Source organism: Panulirus ornatus, chromosome 8, assembly GCF_036320965.1.
Source record: "Panulirus ornatus isolate Po-2019 chromosome 8, ASM3632096v1, whole genome shotgun sequence".
Classification (NCBI taxonomy): domain Eukaryota; kingdom Metazoa; phylum Arthropoda; class Malacostraca; order Decapoda; family Palinuridae; genus Panulirus; species Panulirus ornatus.
Window position 1 is genome coordinate 15,367,907 of NC_092231.1, and position 25,090 is coordinate 15,392,996.

Sequence of the window (25,090 nt, forward strand, 5' to 3'; positions counted from 1 at the left end):
TCCGCCACAGACCGCATGCATACTCGCCCCTCTCTCCAAGACTCTCTCTCGCATTTACCTCCCTCACCATCCCATCCATAAACAAATCAAACAGCCATGTTGACATCACACACCCCTGCCGCAGACTGACCTTCACTGGGAACCAGTCACTCTTCTCTCTTCCTGCTCGCACATATGCCTTACACCCTTGACAAAAACTTCTCCCTGCTTTCCTCCCACACCATATATTTTTCAGACATTCTACGAAGCATCTCTATCAACAGTATCATATGCCTTCTCCAGATCTATAAATACCACATACAGATCCATCTGTGTCTCTTAGGTATTTCTCTCACAAATTATTTAAAGCAAACACCTGATCCACGCATCCTCTCTTACCACTTCCGTGTGTGTGTGTGTGTGTGTGTGTGTGTGTGTGTGTAGGCAGGTAGGTAGATAACTTACCATACCTGAGTATCATTTGCCTCTGTTCTGAACTTTGATATGCTGTTCCTCCGCGGTATACGGTATGGCCCCCGGGCGACACGAACGTGCACGTCCAGTGACCAGCGGAGGATAACTTGACGGCCACAATCACTGGGCTGGATCATCATGCTGCGCGTGAGACGCTTTTAGGAAAATGACCAGGTCACGGAGGGGCTCACCAGTGGATGAACTTGGCTGACTGGAAATGTGGCGTTCATTTTTGAGGACTTGAGTCGTTATGAGCAAGAGATGTAGTTTATTGGCCAGATGTAGTTTATTGGGAAGATGTAGTTTATTGGGAAGATGTAGTTTATTGGCCAGGTGGTGTGGTTTATTGGTCAGTAGGTGTAGTTTATTGGCCAGGAGATGTAGTTTATTGGCCAGGAGGTTTAGTTTATTAGCCAGATGTGGTTTATTGGCCAGATGTAGTTTATTGGCCAGAAGATGTAGTTTATTGGGAAGATGTAGTTTATTGGCCAGGAGGTGTGGTTTATTGGCCAGTAGGTGTAGTTTATTGGCCAGGAGATGTAGTTTATTAGCCAGATGTAGTTTATTGGCCATGAGGTGTAGTTTACTGGCCAGATGTAGTTTATTGGCCAGGAGATGTAGTTTATTGGCCAGGATATTTAGATTAGAGTAGTATCATTATAGCATCTTAATGAGGAGGTACAACTTGCTGGCCAGACAGTAGACAGTAACAGGTCTATCACAAGAATTTCAGATTTTTCCAGCGACTTCTTCCTCTTAGACGATATGTAAGTAAATAATCAGTAAAGAAGAAACGAATATTTAGAAAAAAAAAAAGGGGTAAGGGGGAAGAATGAATTGTATAAAGCTAAAGTTTAGGATTTGAGAAACGAATTGTGGAAAACTAAAGTTTAGGATACGAGAAACTGGTGGTAGGAGAGACAGGCCAGATAGACCGGGAAAGAAAACGGTGACGAGATGGACGGAGAAACTGAAGGGTTGGAAGGAGGAAGGAGGAAGAGGAGAGGAGGAGGAGGAAGTTGGAGGTGCTGCACTTGTGGGCGTGATGGGTGGGTGGTGTTGAGGGAGGAGGAGGGAGGTGGTGGTGGTGGTCTGTGCCCCTTGAGGTGTTGGAGGTGGAGGGGACGGGGGGAAGGTGAAGGGCGTAAAGGGGGGGTGATGGCAGATACAACATGTCTCTACTCTTCGTTATTGTTGCAGGGCACGTCACGCTGGTATAGGCCTTGTGCCAGGGAGCTTAAAGGTTTAGTTTGGCTTATCCTCTCACGAGTGCAAGATACGATGCCCTAGTTTTATGCTTGCGCGGTGTGACCTTTATGCCCAGGGATCGGAGAGTCTTATTTTGTATGCTCTTCCTCAAATTCAAGATACGATTTCTTACACTTGCGTCAGTCCAACGTGATCCTTCTGTCAGGTTCACCAAGGGCTCAGTTTCGCTCACCCTGCTATAATTTCAGCACATGGAACTAATTTTCATGAAAGTGCCAAAGTCAAATAGTCTTTACGTCACAATGATTTGAGTGTCTATATCCCTTACCTTGCCACAAATTAAAGCTTAAGACGCTATATCTCAGCACGGAGACACGGCAATTCAGTCCTTGCGTAAGGAAGAAATTAGGGTTCATTCTCTTACGTCAAATTTAATTAAAGCTGAGGCCTTTGCCTCGAGCCTCGGCAATATCGTCTTTAATCCAGAGGAACGTAAGTGTCAATCAGTCTATCTCTAATCTAAATGAAGTTCAAATATTGCTGCTGGGGGGGGGGGGGTCTGTGCTGTATCGACTGTTGCTACATTACTGCATGATGTAGGACGGTGTGTGTGCGCGCGCGTGTGTGTGTGTGTGTGTGTGTGTGTGTGTGTGTGTGTGTGTGTGTGTGTGTTTCGTGCTCTGTTATCGGTACATCACTAAATTACGTTATTGGATTAAATTCCAGTGTGAATTTAAGTATGATTTCATGGGTATAGGTAGGTGTGTAGTTACACTCGTCTATAGATCACACCATAAGACACGTCTGCGTCATAGAAAATGATATGTATGGAACCGAAATTGATGATATACACAGAGGCTTACAGACACAGAGTCGGCCAGTCACATGAAAGACACATCAACAACACAGTGGATGAAATGCAAAGGATAATATTGAAAATATGAAATTAGCACAATATTCTCTTTATTGATATTCCAGCCTCTTAATCGGCCTCCCGTGTGGTACTGTGTCAAATGCTTTCTGGCAGTCAAGGATATAAACAGTCCATCTAGCGTTTCACATGGCCTCCTTTCCCTCAAACTGTGTTGCCTCTCACTTCAGAGATTTCTCCTCTGTAGAAGATCATTTATTCGTTTTCTGATTACCTTTCCCAGCATCTCGCAGACCACATTCATCAAGGAGGCGTATCTGTAGTTCGGCGCCTCTCTTCCCGGTTTCCTTTCTCATGTACGGGTACGACTTGCGCCTTTTTTCCACTCCCTTAGCACTTTGCCTCTCTCTTCAGCGACATCTTGAGCAGTATTTCAAGGGGTCCGTCTCGCGTGTCTGGGCACATCTTTAGCACGTATGGTGGAGTTTCCTTTAGGACCATGAGCCATGTATGGGTCAAGAGCTTTTAGTGCTCTGTAAATGTCTTTTCTAATCTTAATGTTTTCCAAAGCCTCCCTTCTCCCCCCTACCCCATCGCACGAGCGATGGGGCTATAGCGTCTTCCTCTGTGAAAACACTGTTGAACTTGTTATCCGATCCTCTCGTATCGTGTCGTCATCCTCGACTATTTTCCCCTCTGAACCTCTTCATCTGATGCGCTGCTTCTTGACCGACATTCTACTCTGAGGGATTTATGGGGAAATTTAGGATTTTCAGCTGCCTTGTTTACAAAATTTCTCTGCTCCTCCCCTGTCTTATTCTGCTCTACTCATTCCTTGCTATCCTCTACCTTGCAGAATCTGGCTGGCTGTATCTGCTCTTCTACGCAACACAGAACTCCCTCCTTTGCTTGTTCACGTCTTCGAATTAACCATTCTTCTCCCTTTCTTACCCTTCCTTCCCTCTGAATCTGAGACTACTGGTAAACATGCTCCCACTGCTCTCCTGTAAATATCACAGAACCTTTCATCACAGTGCCCTAGCTCCTGGTGGCTGAACATCGTTTCCCAGTCTATGTCACCGTTACAAGTGTTAAGTTCTGCGTTGTGTTCATGGTTATATCTTCTCCTGAAGTCCTGTCTCATCTCTGCACTTTTAACTTCTCAATTTACCACTTTACCACGTACTCAGACTTCAGCATTGTGTGTGTTTGTGTGTTTTTGTGTGTGTGTGTGTGTGTGTGTGTGTGTGTGTGTGTGTGTGTGTGTGTGTGTGTGCGTGCGTGCGTGCGTGCTCGCGCAAGTGAATGTCTTTGTTGTGTGTGTATATGAATGAATGAGTGTTTCTGTTGATGTTTTTGGTGTGTTGTGCGCGCTTGTGTGGATAACTGTATGTACGTTTGTTCGTGTGCGTTTATGATAGGGGCTGATGATAATCAGAGAGAGAGAGAGAGAGAGAGAATTCAGGATAATGATGGAAAGATCACCATACATGACGGGAGTAAAACAAAAATGAAATTTTACAGGGAAAAAAATAAAACTTTTTAACTACTCTTGATGGTAATTTATGATAATCTAGTCTCTGGTAATGAATTTATTCAGATGGGCCGTCTTCCTCGCCTGGGACGAAATAAAACATGGTATAAACGTTTTCGGTTACTTTATTTATACTCGCTTAAAACTTGAGACTTAAAACTCGTAGAATATTTGTGCAGCTGATCTTTGCAGGTGGTGAAGGTAACGTTTACCAAAATGTTCAGGAGTACCATACGTAAAGAAAATATATTCCTCTGTTAGTATATTATATCTTTAGGTTTATTTCATAATTGCTCTTTTAATGGTATTGACTCGTAAATTTCTAAGCACGTCTTCATGATCAACATTATAAGATTGATTCAGAGTTTTGAAAGCCTGTATGAAGTCACTCCACAGTCTGCACTTCTAGAGGGAAGAAGGGAGAGAGAGAGAGAGAGAGAGAGAGAGAGAGAGAGAGAGAGAGAGAGAGAGAGAGAGAGAGAGAGAATCTTTTCTCACATTCTTTTCCTCGGCTAAATTTTCCAGAGGTAGAAATAGTCTTGTAGTCCTTCTTTGTACTTGTTCAATTCTATCTTCCTTTTTTTTTGTAGTTTGAAGATCAAAAGCTGATATGCATATTCAGGATGTGGCCACACTAACTAGCTGACGAGTGCTGAGATTGTTTCTATGTCATTTTGTGGGCGAAGGTTCTTTCAATAAATCCTGGCATTTAGTTAGCTTTGCTCTTTGCCGCTATACGCCTGTGTAGTGTCTTCAGGGTCCAGAGGGGAAGAGTTCGGGAATGAGAAGGAAGGCCGGGATGAGAATGATGGAGTGTGCGATGTCTGAACATGCTGGCGGTTGAAGGGTGTGCTCGGGAGAGAGTGCACTGGAGCGGTGTGGCATACAGGGGGCGTCGTGATGTTAATAGAACTGAACCAGGGCATATGAAACAGTCGGGGGGAAACTCCGGATAGGGAGCTGTGGTTTTGGTGCTCGACACATGACAGCTAGAAAAATGGAGTGTGAGGGAATGAGGCCCTTCCTTCGTGTGTTCCTGACGTCACCTCACTGACACGGGAAACGGCGAAGTATAAAAAAAAAGAAGGGAACTGTGAAGTCTTACAGATCTGCAGTAGAAGTGAAAATACAAAGCTACGGTATGAACTATGCTGAGATGTATATCGTAAATATGGACGAAGATCTAGACGTAACGGCCATCGATAACCTAATGCCAAGTCAGCAGTAGTGAGGAGGAGCGGTAGTAAGAAGAGAGGAACAAAATTCCATGGTGGCGAGGCAGCGCGTGTGAACATATGCCTTACAAACGTCCTCAAGTGTTTATGATTCAGTAGGTCGTGCTTACCTGGAATATCGTGAGCAATGTCCGTCTCTCAGCTTAAGAACATGACTCTATGGTAAGACATTGGTACAGCGGCGAGCTGCCAAGATGATTCTCGAACAGTGAAGCAAATCCCGAGACGACTCTCTCGAGGACCATAAATCATTTAGTTTAAATAGAGATAAAAAAGGATATTTGATACAGGTAATGAATATCATCAAAGGCTTTCACGATCTTGGTGGAAGAGAATATTTATGTCTGATCTCACTCGTAGTATTGGATGCAAACTCGTACATAAACATATCACTTCGAATGAGGCAATGTTTTTTTTTTTTTCGGAAAATTAGGGATTATATCTCGTGGAATGATTTACCTGTTGGAGTAGTTGAAAGGAACACCATAGATATATTTAGAAATAGATTTAGAAAAATTCTGGTTTTAAGTCCATATGAGATATCATTTGTACCTCTACGTTAAATATTTTACATATATTTCTCCTACTCGCTCTGTTTACTTCTCAACTCTTTCCAGACTTGGCTTGGTGTTTTTGATCTTTCCCAACCATCACAAACAGCTTCGGGAGGCCCAAGTCATCTGTCGTTGCTCGTAGTTCTTTTCATTTCATCGTCGTCCTATGTATAGTGGACATGTACACGTCAGTGGGTACAACATCTGCGGTTGCTGATCTATTGGATACGTGGGTAAGGCGAATGGTAATTCCCGTGTCTCTTCCCCATGAATTCCTGTGGGTAGGTAGCTAAATGGGATCGGGTGATTGACTTGAATTTTTTTTTAATGTTTCATTTTAGATACTATAGTTTTTTGTACGTCTAGATTATTTTTGCTTTATTGATCTGGTCCAGAAAGTAATTCTTGTGGCACAGGAGTCTGAAGGATTTTATTATCTTATATTATCCCTTTTTACTTTTCTTACGTATTTGAGGAAATATTTTGGGTTCTTGATACGTTGGGAACTTTTCTCTCCATATTTGCGTCTATTACTGTCACTCCAACTTCACGTGGATTATGTATTTGATCTTCACTGTTGCGAGGTAATTCATGTTTCTGATTGTATTTTCCTAGTCTTTCAGGCTGGATTTGAATTTTCTCTTGTCCCTTATATTGTTCTTGGTATGTTTTCACCCTCAGTAAGACGTAACTGAAATATTACCATCAAAGGGATGACCCAGCTATTGTTGCTCATTTCGTGTTGCATTTAAGATAAAATTAAAGCAGTCACCCTTGTCTTTTCCATATCTTCATCCAGTTGTCATTAAGATCTCCAATGACCCACTGTTTACCCTTGATATCCACACGTAGCTTGTGCAATAAACAAGCAATAAAGAAATTATCGCTCCTGATACGTATTGATCTTCCTCTTTCATGCGAATATCTTTAATGTGCGAATATTCCCAGGTTGGTCGACGACCAAAGCGGTAGGAGGGGGCGAACGCAATATTTGGTGATGGGTTATCCCAAGAAAACATACTTCCGGCACCTCCATTAACGGCTGAGGTCAGGACTGAGCTGAACTTGAGGTCAGGGCTGACGCTGGACTGAGGTCAGGGGCTAAGCTAAACTGAGGTCAGAGCGGAACTGGGCCGAGGTCAGGGCTGACCTGGGCAGAGGTCAGAGCTGAACTGAATAATAATGTGGCTTCGTCTTGAACTGTCGGATGATGTCCAGATGAGGGTTGAGGAGAGAGGGAGGACCTCTGTTGAGTGATAAATGATGCAGGAGGCACCGAGGAGGAGGAGGAGGAGGAGGAGGATCCATCATGCCATCTGCTAGTTGCTCCTGTTGTGTGGCGGGGGAAGCGAAAGTGAGTTTTAGGTAGTAAGTAAATTCCCGGATTCAAGTGCAGGGAGTTCCAGAGCGGCTCGAACCTACGATGGATGGAAAGACTATACCTGGAGGATTTAAAGTGGGTACTGGCGTGATCCTCCCAGCTTAACTTGTCGTCCAGAGTGACTGCGAAAGGCTTGAAGAACTGGAAAAAAAAAGAAGAGAAGAATGGAGGGTTTAGGAGGACGAGTGAGACAGTAGGGTCGAGGCGGGTGCTCGGAAGCCAGGTTAATTTGCGAGACTGTGGTCTTTGTTTGGCTGATGTTGAGGCGGTTGGCAGTGGTCCGGTTGTGTGAGGTTACTTAGCTCGTTCTGGAGGGTCGTTGTCAGCGATGACACCAACGGGAGAGCCGTCGGTGTACGTCCATAGACCGGGTGCGTCCACCACGAAGTTGTGCGTGTGTGTGCGTGCGCGTATGTGTGTGTGTGTGTGTGTGCGTATGTGTGTGTGTGTGTGTGTGTGTGTGTGTGTGTGTGTGTGTGTGTGTGTCAACATGTGTGTACACGACCGTGAAGACAATGTACACATAATGTCGGACACTCATTCTAGCGTCACTTCTGAGGTACAATGCTCGTGTGTTCATTAATCTCTCGGCCACGCCGTTATGGCCCCCCGAGCACGATGGAACGATCCTCGTCTTGCGGCCAATGACCTGCCCCGTAAGGATCAGGTCAAGTGCGGGGTCGTCATTTACAAAGGTCGTACCGTCGTGCAGTAAAGGTCCTACCGTCGTGTTAAAGGGACGTAGAGGCATACCCTGGGGCTGTGGCTCAGAACGCGCGCGCACGCACACACACACACACACACACACACACACACACACACACACACACACACACACACACACACACACACGTGTACGTACAAGCAAGACGCCTCGCATCAATTTACCTCTGGTAATTTACGTAGAATTTTTTGTACAATGTAAAGTGAAAAGCTGGATTAGATCGGTGAAACATTCCAGGTCATTAGTGAAGGTAGTTAGGTGGTGGTGGTGGTGGTGTTGGAGATGACGTAGTAAGTGTTGGTGATGTAAAGGTGTTCCTCCATAATATAACTCCGGCACACTGTGCCGTAAGGGCCGCGTTATGATCTACGCCATCACCATAGGTGTCTTAGCCCCCATTGAACACGAGGGTATAGATGGTATAGCCCCTCCGTAGCTCATGCGCAGGTTGGTATAGCCCCTCAGTAGCTCATGCGCAGGATGGTATAGCCCCTCAGTAGCTCATGCGCAGGATGGTATAGCCCCTCAGTAGCTCATGCGCAAGATGGTATAGCCCCTCAGTAACTCATGCGCAGGATGGTATAGCCCCTCAGTAGCTCATGCGCAGGATGGTATAGCCCCTCAGTAGCTCATGCGCAGGATGGTATAGCCCCTCAGTAGCTCATGCGCAAGATGGTATAGCCCATCCGTAGCTCATGCGCAGGATGGTATAGCCCCTCAGTAACTCATGCGCAGGATGGTATAGCCCCTCAGTAGCTCATGCGCAGGATGGTATAGCCCCTCAGTAGCTCATGCGCAGGATGGTATAGCCCCTCAGTAGCTCATGCGCAGGATGGTATAGCCCCTCAGTAGCTCATGCGCAGGATGGTATAGCCCCGCAGTAGCTCATGCGCAGGATGGTATAGCCCCTCAGGACAACGGTATGACCCTCAAGTGCCACAGTATAGCTCATAGAATATGACGGTATAGCCCTTGAGCGCGACAGTATAGTAGCTCCTGAGCACGAGGGTAAGGCCCATTGAGCACGACGGTATAGCCCTTGAGCACGAGGGTACGACCTGCGTACATTGTGGCCAGGCAGTGGACGTGATCTTCCTGGATCTTGACCATCATACGCCATTACGCTCACTGGCCGAACTGTCGTGTTGAAGTGGGCAATAAATGTCTGATCATATATATATATATATATATATATATATATATATATATATATATATATATATATATATACGACCGTCTGTCCTCTGTATCGCTTGTCGACTCAAGTCATAGGAATCCAACACGTTCATAACACATGATGATTCGCATCAATATATAAACAGCTCATTGTTCAGAAATTTGTTGTAATCATGGTGTTTCAGCTTACTTTCTCCGAATGTCTTTTTTTTCTTCTAATATTTTACATTCTACGAATGTCAGTGACACCGCTGTGTGTGTGTGTGTGTGTGTGTGTGTGTGTGTGTGTGTGTGTGTGTGTGTGTGTGTTACAGTATTGTAAGCCCGTTTATGTGTGTTTGTATGTATGTGTAATTAGCCATTTCCACAGTACGAGGAGCAAGTTGAACACCCCTTGCGCTACATCGCCTTTACTCGTGTGTTCCTGTGTGTATGTCTTTTTGTGTTAGCATGTATTAATGTCTGCGTGTGCCTATTTCTTTTTGTGTACAGGTACTCGTGTGTGTGTGTGTGTGTGTGTGTGTGTGTGTGTGTGTGTGTGTGTGTGTCCTCCAGTATGTGTGAAAGGTTACCTCACTGTTATCATGTGGAGGGAGCTCTACACCCGTGGCCACCACCTCTTGACAATCCTTGTGTATAGTTTCCTGAACCTCCCTGTTCTCTCATCACTCACGACTCGTTTCCTTTGCCAGTTCAACTTCCTTGCCGCTTCGTTATTATATAAGTGTTGCCCCACGACTTTACTGACCCATTTCTCACTTTGTCCCTCTGGTTAGTCGGTTCCTCCCTGTTACAAAGAAGTGGTCCTTGTGGACGTCTTCAGATCCACTGCCGACCTTACGGGCGGTACTCTCTTCCAACGTGATCACATTGTCTCCCTGTGGCTCTCGACTCCCTAGCGTTAGGCACACCTTTTGTGTTTGTCCTTCACTCAACTTGTGCTCGTACATCTGCCTGCCTCATCATGATGGGTGGCTGACTCTCGCTGTCATACGTTGCTTACTTACGGATGACTTACACTTCCATACATTACCCTACTCTACCACCGCTCATCCACCACCACCACTGTCGTCACCATTACCACCCAATCACTTGCCCACATCGTAGCCACTAACACAGCCACCACGGCTCTCCGATTTACAACAACTGCCCACACCGCTACGACGAACACCAACCTCACGACATCTCATCTTTCACACACACTCCGCCCATCAACACGGTAACCTTCCCCAACCCCCTCTCCCTCACGACCTCGTCTTACCACCCTCAACCCCCATTACCGCCTCCTTCTTCCTCCCCAAGAACACTACTACCCCCTGCCACCTTTACCCCCACAACCACCCCCTGCCACCTTTACCCCCACAACCACCCCCTGCCACCTTTATCCCCACTACCACCCCCCTGCCATCCACTCCCACTACCACCCTCTTGCCATCCACACCCCCACGACCTCCTCCTGCCATCCTTACCCCCACAACCACCCCCTGCCACCTTTATCCACACTACCACCCCCCTGCCATCCACTCCCACAACCACCCCCTGCCATCCACTCCCACAACCACCCCCTGCCATCCACTCCCACTACCACCCCCTGCCATCCACTCCCACTACCACCCCCTGCCATCCACTCCCACTACCACCCCCTGCCATCCACTCCCACTACCACCCCCTGCCATCCACTCCCACTACCACCCTCTTGCCATCCACACTCCCACGACCTCCTCCTGCCATCTTCACCCCTACGGCCACCCTTATCCCCAAGATCAGCAGAACAGCAGGCAGACAGGATCAGGGAGTGGGCGGCCCGTCACATCGTACAGGCCGCCCACAGTGTGTGGGCGGGGCTCTGAGGTTCTAGACAACAGTTCCAGAGTGGCGGGTTTTGCCCTCTCGGTAGTCGTCCAGCGGTACAATGTCCCTCTGCTGTTCTCGGTAGCCTGGGTTCGACTCTCGTGTGCGCAGTGGTGAAATTGTTTCGAGTGACTGGGTCAGGGAGTTAGCGGCCGAGACCTAGATTTAGTGATGGGTGACTTGAATGCTTAAATGCGTCGGTGGGTCATGTGGCAGTTGAGGGCACAATTGGGGAGCCATGGGATGATGTTCAGTAAGGTGAATTGAAATGGCGAACAGCTTGTGAAGTTGTGTGCTGAAAGTAGATTGGCAACTGGGAATACCTGGTTTGGAAAGAGGGATGTACATAAGTATACGTGGGCGATTGTCCGATTACATAGTAATTGACAGAGGTACAAAAGAGATATTCTTGGCTAGAAATGTGCTAAGAGAGGCAGCTGGTGTGATGTCTGATCGTCACATATATATATATATATATATATATATATATATATATATATATATATATATATATATATATATATATATATATATATATATATATATATATATATATATATATGTCGGCTTATTGAACTGAAACGGCTATTCGACTAGAAATACACAGTTGAGGTATTACAGATATTACAGACCTGGGAGGCTAGTACAGTGACTAGCTAACGAATCATGAAAGAGATTAAGATCAAGATGGGCTCGATGTGTGTGTGTGTGTGTGTGTGTGTGTGTGTGTGTGTGTGTGTCGTGTCGTGTCGTGTCATTAGATGCCGTTTCCCCCAGTAAATGTGTCCTCATTATAAACAGAAGGACTGAGGGAACTGCATAAGGAAAGCTTATTTTCTGGTATACATCAAGACAGAAAACCTCACCTCTGCCAAGAGCACATTCGACGGTGCTCTCGTGCAAGTCACCTCTTAAACCAGACAGCCCTTCACCATAATTCACCCTCCTCCTCACCAGCATAACCAGCTACAACCTGATAACCTAGAAATGATGAACCAGACACCAGAATATCATAGGCCGTGCCCATCGGACACGCCGCATCGGTGTTAAACACGAACAACATTGAATACCTGTATCGTGAGAGACGGTGTGCAGACACATTTACCTTAATATCAGTTTTCGGTGGTGATCCCTCGTTATTTGTACCTGTAACATCAGTTGATTATTTCGTAATGATATTGACTTAGTGTAGATGCATATATCTATCTAGGTGCATATTTTTTTCAGCATATTGATGAACATTTTGTGTGAAGATATGATACATTCCGAATCTCGTTCAAGGCTCTGTCGGGCGTTCTTCTGTTTCCAAGACTGTCAGACTTGTAAGCAGTGTATACCAGTGTACGGCGTTGAGCCGGGGGAAGTGGATCGCTCTGGAGATGATTCCCTCGTGTAACTGTGTCTGTCAATTACTTCCAACTAACCTGGAAGATTGTAGACATGATATTCTTCAAGAATACTGAATATCATCCTGTTGCTATCTGGCTACAGTGAGACACACAAGTCGGTAGAAAGAAAATAGTTCGGATGATCTCTCGTCAGTTAAAGGTTTCAGAACACAAATGAGTAGGTTCTGAAATGTGCGTAGACCTATTGTTCACCTGTGGTTCTAGCGTAACAAAATGCATTATTGACAAGTCACTGTAGGTTATATCTCACTGGCAGACTCGACTCCCGGCGGTGACGTTACACAGCTTAAAGCGTTGGGGCTTAATAAAGCGCACGCTGTGAAACAGCTGGGTGTGAGGGGCTGAAAGCTCTTTAACATTTTATGGATATATTTTTCAGTGACGTGATTTGTGAACCATTCAATTTTTTTTTCTAGTGGGAAGTGAATGTTCAGTAATGACTCAGTTGGCTATTTATTATGCTAAGGGTCTGATCTGTTGTTACTGTTAGAAAAAAAAATCTTCACACACACATACAGAACAAAAGAGGAGAGGCATCATCGCCAGTCGCCACAGCCTACTCTTGGGACCTGTCAGCCACACATCTTAGCCTCACAGCGTCCCGCCTGCTCGCTCCCCTGCTCTTGGAAAGATGCATTTGTCTTGTTCATAAACATCCATTTTCCTGTCCCAAGATCCCCTTCTATGGGGGTTCACGTATCACTCATATATATATATATATACATATATATATATATATATATATATATATATATATATATATATATATATATATATATATATATATATATATTGCTTTGTCGCTGTCTCCCGCGTTAGCGAGGTAGCGCAAGGAAACAGACCTCATATATTTCTAAAGACTATTTACGGCCAAGGCTTATTGTGGGTACAAGCATAGGACGCTCTCAGGATGAAATCATAGTACATCTGGGCGCTGAAACTAGTGTTTCTAAAGGTGTGAGGACCAGCATCCCACCTCAGTGTGCTTCAGGCTATCTTTAGGAAAAGATGTGCTTTCTTTACTCCTCCTGGCTGCTATTTAATTTGGGGAATTTCGCTTCTCGGTGCTATATATCTTCCATCTGTCCTTCAAGATAATTCATCCTCACTTTTCTAAGGACGTGAAATCCCAATTCTCTCCTGAAAGCGAAAAATTTGGTCACACGATGAGATACCTCGGCGTACTGGACGCTCGGAACGCACAATGAGGCAGCTGTTTGCTAGGACTTTAGCCTCCCTGACAACGACATCTCACCATCAAAACCTATCCTTGGTTGCCCGAGGAGGTCTTTTAGATCTTCAGATAATCTCCTGAGAGAAGAAGTATTGAAGCATTTCCGCCGCCAAACTCTTCAGAAAATCAGTTCAAAACGTCAAGGAAACGTCTTTCAAAGAACCATTCAACATCGTCTGCAAAAGGACCTTCACATTCCCTCCCGCAAGCTTGTAAGAAGGCAGTGAAATTCAAGTGACCCTCATTTGCAACGAAATACAAGTACTGGAGTGAGTAACCGTGGAGTAAGGCAAGAGAGGATGAGGAGGCCGTGGTCCCTCGGAAAGTGCACCTTCCACACCTGACCCCCCTTCTAGATGCACCGCCTCCCACGCCTGATCCATCGTAAAGGGAACCTCCCACGCCTGATCCATCGTAAAGGGAACCTCCCACACTTGTATCCCCTCGACAGGTAAACCTCCCACAACTGAACCCTCGCAGGAGCACATCACCTCATACACCTGATCCCTCGCCAGGTGTACTTCCCACACTTGACCCCATGTCAGGTGGACCTCCCACACCTGACCCCTCGTCTCTGCACCTGATAGTGTGACCCTTGAGGATGAATGAGTGCCTGACTTTTGACATGACTCGTAAGGCTCAGTTAACTCATTGGTCAGGTCATCATGCCCAGGGTCCGCGCTACTGTGCTCATATGTCGTGCCGAGGCAGTGAGAGGACATACATAGATGATACGATTGCTGGACAGTGGACTTAGCATGATTAAAGGAAGAAGTGTTATTTAGCGTAGAGAATAACACTGAACATCTGCCTCGTAGATCAGAAAATATGACCAATTCAAACCCTCCCTTCTCGCGTCTATTTTTTTTCTATCATTTTGAGCACATTGTCACCCACCTCCTTTACTGTAGTATTGCTCATTTTTGTACTCCCACTTGTGTGCCGACTAATCTCTCAGCTTTAGGCATCCCCTCGCTAATCCTTGGATTATTTCCGTTGTGCTGCCCACTTTGTTCTACTGAGCAAATTCCCTAATGGCCTTTCTCGTGTGTTCTTACAGTCTTTTGGCGTCAGCGGGGAGCCAGAGGGTTCTCTATCTCCCTCTGAGGGGTTCCAGCAACTTATTGTACTCTCCCTCTTAGTTTTGTTAAGCCACACTCGCACGGAGCTTCCTCCTGCACGTTTCCCATTACAGTAAAACTCCCTCTGCATTTTACTTGTGATATGATATGCTCTTACTTTACCTGAGTAGTGAGGGAGATTAGTTCCTTCTCGTGTCTTTTGTACCAGCATCCTCCACCGGCCCTCCTGAGGTCGAGCACTTGGTCACCACCAATTATGGTCCTCTTCCCACTGTGAGTGAGGACTCCCAGAACCATGTGAAGGTCCACCCTTGCTCTCCTCCCCTCGGCTGTGTTAGTCTTCCTCGGCCGTCTCTTCCTGATGTCGTTGGCGTCGCAGTTGCAATCCTCCCGTTATTTGACGCAGACCTTCCAATACTCTTTATCACCCACCCCATGTTTACACACCCCGAGGGTTTTCTCCCCGAATTAAATTCTCTGTCTTGTTTCCACTTGTGTTTCCTTATATATTTGTCAGCACGCATTTCCTTCCCGCTTTTTCAGTCGCATCTACTCGAATTCTAAACACACACACACACACACACACACACACACACACACACACACATGATGGGGAGCTGTTGTGTCATTGCATTACACATGACAGCTCGAGAATGGTTGTGAGCTGATGGGGCATATCTTCGTCCGTTCCTGGCACTACCTCGTTAGCACGGAAACGGTGATAAAGTGTAAATATATATATATATATATATATATATATATATATATATATATATATATATATATATATATATATATATATATATATATATATTTCTTTTCATACTTGATCGCCGTTTCCCGCGCTAAGTTCAAGAGGAAGGGGGAAGAATAGTGTGGCTATATTCTAGGGGGTAACGTCCTTAGGTAGTGTAAGGGCGAGAGTAAAGGAAGGGATGACACAGCTGCCGAAGGAGTTGTGGGAATGTGTTAAAGAATGTAAGGAAGTGAGCCCCAAATGGCCGTCGCTATAAATGTGGTTTACGAGAGACGGGTGATGGTTAGTATTTATGCATCTAGTAAAGAGAGGAGTGAGGGAGAGAGGCGAGTGTTTTGGGAAGAGCTGAGTGTGTGCGTAAGCAACTTTACTCCGAGGGACCGATTATTAGTGATGACTGATTTGAATGGACGAATAGTAATGTGGTAATTGAGGGTACTGTGGGAGCATGGAGATGCCTAGTATTGTGAGCGGAAACGGTGAACAGCTTGTGAAATTGTGTTGAAAAAGTCTGGTTAAAAAGAAAAGAAAAAAGAAAAAAAGAAATGGACGTGGGCGAGTAGAGGTAATGGCGGGCTGACTTGACCAGATTATGTATAAAGTGATCGTCGTGCTGTGAGGGGCAGCTGGTGGGGTGTTTGATCACTTCTTGATGAAGGCGAGGGTGAAAGTTTGTGGAGGGTTTGGGGGAAAAAGGGAGATGATTTGGGTGGGAAGAGGGTGGCGAAGGTAAGTGAGCTTGGAAAAGAGGCTTGTGCCACGAAATGCCTGGAGAGATCGGTAGAAGAATGGTAACTAAGGTTGAAATATGATCATGTAGTGTTGGAATTAAACAATAAAATGACATTCTTGTTGAAATCGAAGGTTTATGTAACATCTGTAAAGAATAAAAGAACTATTTAGAGAATGCAAGACTTGGAATTTTAAGGCTCCTGAATTAACAGATTCACTAACAAAGAGGGAGAAGTGTACATTTAGGTTGTAATTAACTTAGAATGATTAATGTCAGCGGATGAAGAGGGAAAAGAATACATTTAGGTAGTAATTAACTTAGAATGATAAATATCAGCGGATGATGAATAGTGCTTTATCCTCTCGAATATGCAAGTATTCCAGAATACACAAGCCAGACATAGAATTTGCGCAGTCTAGAATTTTGAGGTTACCAGGTTGGTTGTTATAGTGTGGTCAAATATCTCTTGAATACCGTCCAGATGGGGAGTTTGCGCGTTTTATTCACCTTCATCTTAGTCTTGTAGGATCCGCCCATATGGTCATCCGTGCATATGGAAAGATATGGTAGGATCTCTCCAACATAAGCTTACCCCACAGGTGTGACAGGTATATCTGTACACCACAGAAGGACGTGTGGGCAGTGGAATCTTGTCTCTGTATCATAGAGAAATATGACAACGTTTTTACACCATGGTGACTTCAACATTGATAGGCTACACAGATTCTGAATATGACTTTGTGTATTCAGGAAAATTTAGATTTGGAAGGAGGAACCTAAGCTTAGGGACTGCTCATCTTCCACTGATGTTAATCTGCTAAGTTCACTCCATACATGCATAAATCTTCCTCTTTTAATTGTTAATCTATATGGTAAGTCACCCTTAAAATCCGAGCCCTTTTTTAAGCCAGTTCCTTATTGTTTATATATATATATATATATATATATATATATATATATATATATATATATATATATATATATTATTCCAGACTCGTGGCTTTTATGAAGGGTTAGTTTTTGCTTAGTTCTTATGCTATATCATCATAAATCTACCTCAGTTCGATGTCACATAATGCCATAATAATATGCCATAGTAATATAACGTACAAGATTTATCTCTTACATTTCCCCCTTCACTTGATTACACATGGATAACTCATTTATTTTTTGTCAGGTTATTGTTTAGTCTCGGGCGCTCATTAATTATCTTGTAGATTACATGTTTGTCTTCCTTTGTGTAATTTATTATTATCATCTCTAGTCTCATATATTCGTATAATACAAACAGGTAGGTTCCTGAGGAGCTTTGTGCAATTACTGCGGCACATTAATGATGAAGTAACCGAATTCAAAATGTCTGCTCGCCATTCCGTTCACATAGAGATAATGTATTAACACTGCGTGGATTATCACGTTCTTGATACATCTCTTCTCCCCAGGTAGCTCATTTATACACACACACACACACACACACACACACACACACATATATATATATATATATATATATATATATATATATATATATATATATATATATATATATAGTACTTGATCATCGTTTCCAGCGTTAAAGAGGTAGCGCCGAGGTAACAGAAGTAGAAAGGCCGCATGCCTCACATCGGTCCTCTAGCTGTCCTGTGCAATTCACCAAGACCACAGCCCTCTATCTACAGACCTTTCCTTGGTTACCTAAGGCCGCTTCACATGCCTTGGCTCTGACCATTGACAGAACATCGACCCCTGTATACCATATCGTTCCAGTTCACTCTGTCCCGTGCATGCCTTTCATCCTTCTCCATGTTCAGGCCCGGACCACTCAAAATCTTTTCACTTCATCCTTCCATCTTCACTTTGGTCTCCCACTTCCTCTTGCCCCTTCAACTTTTGGCCCATATCTTTGTCAACCTCTCATCACTCGTGTCTAAAACACTTCATTACACCCTTTTCAGCTCTCTCAGCCACGCTTTTTTTATTACTACATTTCTTTCTCACCCTTTCATTAATTACTCGAGCAAACCACCTCACACCACATATTGTCATCAAGCAATTTCATTTCCAACTCATCCATCCTCTGTCACACATCTAACCCTTCTCATATCCATATACTACTGGCGGAATAACTTTAAACATACTCAAGTTCGCCCTCCCAGATAACGACCTCTCTTTCCACACATTCTTCAGTGCCTCCAGAACCTTCACTCCCTCACCCAACCTTTGACTCACTTCCGCCTCCATGGTTCCATTTACCGTCATGTCCACTCCCAGATATCTTAAACTCTTCGCTTGCCCCAAACTTTCTCCATTCAAACTCGCGCCCCATCTAACTTGTCCGTACCTGCGAAACCCAATAACCTTGCTTTTACTCACAATTACTCTGGATTTTCTCCTTTCACACTCTTTTCCAAACTCATTTGCCAAGTTCTGTAGTTTTTCACCCAAATCTACCACCAGTGCTGTATCATCAGCAAAAAACAAGTGATTTCTTCCAAGGCCACCCCTCACCCCCTACAGACAACATGTACTCGCTGTAAGACTCTTGTATATACCTCCCGCACCACCCCATCCATAAACAAATTAAACAGCAATGGTGATACTACACACACCTACCACAGACCAACCCTCACTTGGAACCATTCGATCTCCTCTCTTCTTACTTGTACACACGCGATACATCATAAGAACTTTTCACTTCTTTTAGCAGATTTCCTCCCACACCATATATTCCTTGAAACCATCCACGAGGCATTTCTATTAACACTATCATATGCTTTCTCCAGATTCATAAATGCCACTTCACACACATCCCTCAAAGCAAAAAAAAAAAAAAAACCACCTGATCCACACACCCACGACCACTTCTGAAACCACACTGCTCCTCCCGAGTCACCATCACTACCCTCCCATACAACTTGCCACGTACATCCAACAAACTTGTAACTCTGTAGTTTTGAACACTCGCCTCTATCCCCCTCCTCATTGTACAATGGCGCTATACTCGCATTTCGGGAGGCCTCAGGTGCCTCTCTATGCATAATCCAAGCCTTCGAGGAGGAGGAGGAGGGAGGAGGAGGAGGAGCAATCCCCACTTTGCATCTTCTGCTGTTCAGTGTCTTAGAAAACGAAATACAAATATATATATATATATATATATTTTATTTCCACACATCTCTCTTACCCTTACATTACTTACTCGATCAAACCGCCTCACACCACATAATGTCCTCAAACATCTCATTTCCAGCACATCCACCCTCCTGTGCACAACTCTATCCATAGCCCACGCCTCGCAACCATACAATATATACAACATACAACCATACAACAGTCCTCTGTTCTTAACGCTACCTCGCTAGTGCGGGAAATGGCGAACAGTTTGAAAGAAAAAGAAAGAAAATATATATATATATATATATATGTATATATATATGTATATATATATATATATATATGTATGTATATATATATATATATATATATATATTTCCCTGGGGATAGGGGATTAAGAATACTTCCCACGTATTCCCTGCGTGTCGTAGAAGGCGACTAAAAGGGGAGGGAGCGGGGGGCTGTAAATCCTCCCCTCTCGTTTTTTTTTTAATTTTCCAAAAGAAGGAACAGAGGGGGCCAGGTGAGGATATTCCAAAAAAGGCCCAGTCCTCTGTTCCTAACGCTACCTCGCTAACGCGGGAAATGGCGAATAGTTTGAAAGAAAAGAAAAGATATATATATATATATATATATATATATATATATATATATATGTATGTATATATATATATATATATATATATATATATATATATATATTATCCCTGGGGATAGGGGATTAAGAATACATCCCACGTATTCCCTGCGTGTCGTAGAAGGCGACTAAAAGGGGAGGGAGCGGGGGGCTGGAAATCCTCCCCTCTCTCTTTTTTTTTTTTTTTTAATTTTCCAAAAGAAGGAACAGAGGGGGCCAGGTGAGGATATTCCAAAAAAAGGCCCAGTCCTCTGTTCTTAACGCTACCTCGCTATCGCGGGAAATGGCGAATAGTATGAAAAAAAAAAAAAAAAAAAAAAAAAAATATATATATATATATATATATATATATATATATATATATATATATATATATATATATATATATATATAACACACACACATGTGTGTGTGTGTGTGTTTCTTAGGTTAAATCATTAGACTGGTCAGCCACTGTGCTGCGTTCCTCCAAGAAGATTTACTGTTCATTTAGCATTAAAGAGGAGGTGTTAGGGCGTCGCTTCCTGTTCGCCAGATTAATGTCTTTGTCGCTATCTTGGTGTCTGGCTCTGTGTCTTTGTCCCAGTGTTTACCCGGTGGTTGGGTGGTTGTTCGGTGCTGTGTCCTCCTTTGTTTACCTCTGGCTCGTGTTTCTGTCTGTCTCTCCCTGTCTCTGTCTCACTCACTGTCTCTCTGTCTCACTCCCTGTCTCTGTCTTACTCACTGTCTCTCTGTCTCACTCCCCGTCCGTCTCTGTCTCATTCGTTACCAGTGCATGTATACGTATGTGTATTTGCTTGTCCGTTTAATGTGTGTTTGCACATGTATGTATGTGTGTGTGTGTGTGTGTGTGTGTGTGTGTGTGTGTGTGCGCGCGCGTGCGTGCGTGCGTGCTTTTAGTGTTTGCATGTAAGGTTGTTTGTGTGATCATGTGTTTATGTACGTTATTTTTTATTACTTGAATCGTGTGCTTCCTTACATAGATTGTGTGTGTGTGTGTGTGTGTGTGTGTGTGTGTGTGTGTGTGTGTATGTGTGTGTGTTTAGAAACGTATTTTACGCTAATTTTCTCCTGCCCCGAACACATATTTGGTCCTGCCTTTCTAGGGAAAACACAAAAATTCATTACTACGCTACTTTGTCACTTAATGAATTCCAGGTGACACAGATATTTCCATAATTGTATTTCCTTACATTCCTCTCTAGTGTTTTCCTTTTTTAAATTTCCATTTCTGTCCTCTAGTCCTCTGTAGCCCGGTGTCGACACTTTGTTTTCACTCAAATCTCATTTGATCAGTTCAGAGTCGTGTAAGGAATATTCATCCCCATTTTTTTTCTTTTAGTTTTTAAGGATGGTAACTCATATGGCAGCAGCATCTGCTAACAGATGGTTCTTTAGTGTAAACCCAGAACACAAGAGTTCCCAAGACCGATCTTTGGAGATGGATATTTAGGTTAAAGACACATGATCTTCTGCCTCTCTAGAGTATTGTAGCTGTCATTCGAGAACCTAATATATAAGATCGTTCTAATATTCCTCTTCACACTGTTGTTCTTTAATATCTTCTATTCTACGGGAGTCAGTGATCCTGGGTTTAGTTCAGAAGACTTGTTTTGATCTCTGGTACAACGCCCTCACACTTCTCCGTTCCTCAGAACAACTACCGTTTTGTTCTCGATTCTTTGAACGTGATCTTCAAAAGCTAAGGAAACTCTCTCTCTCTCTCTCTCTCTCTCTCTCCTCCCACTCGCTCGGTATCAGTGGCGGTACTCCATTTGGTCTTGGAGGTGTGGGGGGATACTTAGATTTTTTTCCCGTTTTTTTCCCCCCAGTTCTTTCATGAATCAGGTAATATCATCTCATCGTTTCCAGTAATGTTTTTATCCAACCTTTGTCCACTGGGATTGCCAGCCAACTGCGGTGGTTCCAAACAACGACTTGCAATTCATCCTTCGCCAGTTTAGATATTTTTTTCTCCCTATTTTCTATAGAATATCGCCATCACCAGCCCGTACTGGCAGCCTCTCCTCTCTTAACATTTAACGTGTTACAAATAACCGCCAAGGTTTTAGGATTATAATCAAACCTATTCAAATGTTGTTCCTTAGTCTTTCTGTCCTCTTTCTTCATAACCTGACGTAAGTTATCTCCTACAACCTCCAAAAAAAAAAAAAAAAGTCCAGTTTCTTTTCTGACACCTGTAAACTATCGTCTTATTATTACAGACATTTTCTTGATGTCTTTCATCCTTATATAATCTGGAGAAACACACTGTTTTCATCACAACATTTAGAAATGAAGTGAAATGTAAGAGTATTAGAAAAATCTAAATGAAGATAGATTACTAGCACAAAAAGAAGATAAGCTCAGGACTTATATCCCTAAATATTCATTCATATTAACACCAGTAAAACGAAAATATAAGATATATGGTTCTTGAACCATGAAGAAAATTGTCTCCGTATCTTCTACACTAAGGAAGCTCCCCATTTCCTTACGATTACCCAGGCCAGCAGTTGGGTGTTGGTGATCCTCCTCTGCCTCGCACTGGCCGGTTCTAATACCCACTGGCACATGTCATACCATCAAGCCGTTCCCACATACTCTCCACTCCCACAATTCCCGCATCATTGGTAGACTTACGTCATTAGAATCCAAGCCATCCACTATGATGAGCTCTCGGCCACTCGGAAACAACATTGAACGCTTCTTGTTATTCCTCTGTTTCGTCAACGATATTCATCCTTGATTTATAGTCATTCGTAGGAAGATTATATATATATATATATATATATATATATATATATATATATATATATATATATATATATATATATATATATATATATATATATATATACGTTACAGCAACAGTTCATTATCTCGTTCTCACCTGTGACCCGAAACCTCTCACGATTCGATGCTTCCATCTCCCCAGCGCATCACATGGCCCTAAACCTCCATCCTACCAGTCCCTCTTGTGTGTGTGTGTGTGTGTGTGTGTGTGTGTGTTCTCCAGTGCGTCTACTCTCCTGGGAACCACCCACTCACTCTACCCTGCCTCATTTTTGTCTCCGTCTCGGTAATTCTTACTTACATCATCACACACTTCCAGGAGCTTGGCACATAAGCTGTCCGTCATCGTAAACAACATTCTTATGCTAACTTTTCCGATATTCATCCTTGCATTTTCGTTCTATTATCTCCTCCCCCCCTGCTTTCTTAGATCGTCCATAACCTTTCCTAAAGCACAGGGTTTTTCCACTCCCTTTGCTGGTCCTCTCTTGAGTAAACAGAAGAATCTATCCGACTTGCCTCAATAGATCTTCCTTATCATATTTCGTCACCTCAGGTGATATTATACCTCATCTTGTTGGGTTCCTCCTACTTCCAGCCAGCCGGGCTCAGTGTAAACCTTTCAAACCCCCTCATCCCCTCCTGAATTATGGGTCATTTTCAGAACTTTTCTAGTTTTTTTTTTACCCATGATTAGCACTATATGATAGCCGACTGTATATCACTTTATAAGAGGCCCTGTATTTTCATTGTTTACATATCTATCTATCTATCTATCTATCTTTTAAACTATCCGCCATTTCCCGCATTAGCGAGGTAGCGTTAAGAACAGAGGACTGGGCCTTTGTGGAATATCCTCACCTGGCCCCGCTCTGTTCCTCCTTTTGGAAAATTAAAAAAAAGAAAAAAAAAAACGAGAGGGGAGGATTTCCAGCCTCCTGCTCCCTCCCCTTTTAGTAGCCTTCTACGACACGCAGGGAATACGTGGGAAGTATTCTTCATCCCCTATCCCCTATATATATATATATATATATATATATATATATATATATATATATATATATATATATATATATATATATATATGTATATATATGCATGCAGAGCTGTTATGAGTTATACAAATCTTGTTGTGGCATTTGATATCATTGTTATTTTTTTCTCTGTTTCACAGGTAAGTGTTGAGGACGGTGTTGTTGCCGTCGGGGAGTGAGTGAGTGACCTTGGCTGGTGCCGGTGGCGAGTTACCAGGCAAGACCACCAGTGTGTCGTCCGCCTGGTGCCCTGCCTGCGTCACGTCGACCAATGAAGGAGAGAGAGACGGGCAAGTGGAACTCGAGTTATGACGTAAGTGACAGTGACTTAAACATTGTATGTTGTACGAATTGGGAGTTTATTTCATGAGCGGTTAATAGTTACAGTGAAATATAATCCAACCTTTTTTTTTTTTTTATTATTCAGTGGAAATAGAAGGTGGATGGGAGGGAATGTTCATGGCGTGTTCACTGCTGACCTTTAAACTTTCCATGTGACGTCATGCCGGTGAAGCATCCTGCCAGTGACGTAATCCATGACGTGGCAGTTTGCCTTACCACGGTGGCCTCCACTGCCTCACAGAGACCCTCATACTTGGTGAAAATATTCGGTTTTGTCTTCCCCTCGTGTCTGGAGAGTATATGAGGGGGTGAGAATGAGCTACGGCTGGCAGGTGCCGTATGATGAATTGTTTCCAAGATAGTATTCTATTCCCTTGTACTTCCTCCATTCTGGAGAACCGGTGTTCGATCTCATTCCGTGTACAGAAATATGTTGATGATCATCATTCTTATGGCAAGACACGGTACACTTCGCCTTTGCTGTGTTCTCCAGGTTAGCTCGGAGTTAGCGTGGAGGGGAAGCTTCAATTCAGAGACCTCAAAGTACAATATTTTCTTTGAAGTTCAGTATATCTGATCATAGAATTCATTTCCCTTTGGTTTCAGTTTTATTCTGATGATCAAGAAATCTTTGGCAAACGTTGAGAGTTGAGTTCTAGTGAGCCACGAGTACCTCCTGTGTATGATGACGAGCAGACCCGAGTGGGTTATTATTGCCATAGTTACCTCGGCGGTTTACCTAGCTGTTCATCCTCCTGGGCAGGGTTGGTCGATACGATGGTTACTTGACTCGCGCGCGCGCGCGCGCGTGTGTGTGTGTGTGTGTGTGTGTGTGTGTATATATATATATATATATATATATATATATATATATATATATATATATATATATATATATATATATATATATATATATATATATTATCCCTGGGGATAGAGGCGAAAGAATACTTCCCACGTATTCCCT

General features: G+C 43.6%; 1 long non-coding RNA gene across 1 annotated transcript in view; it reads left to right on the forward strand.

Annotated features, from left to right (window-relative positions):
- LOC139749846 (uncharacterized) overlaps positions 1–24,156 on the forward strand; it is a 366,438-nt gene extending 342,282 nt beyond the window's left edge. The window contains exon 3 of the long non-coding RNA XR_011713047.1: positions 23,922–24,156. This is a non-coding gene — a long non-coding RNA (uncharacterized lncRNA). The remainder of the gene's footprint in view (positions 1–23,921) is intronic.
- Positions 24,157–25,090: the final 934 nt, after the last annotated feature.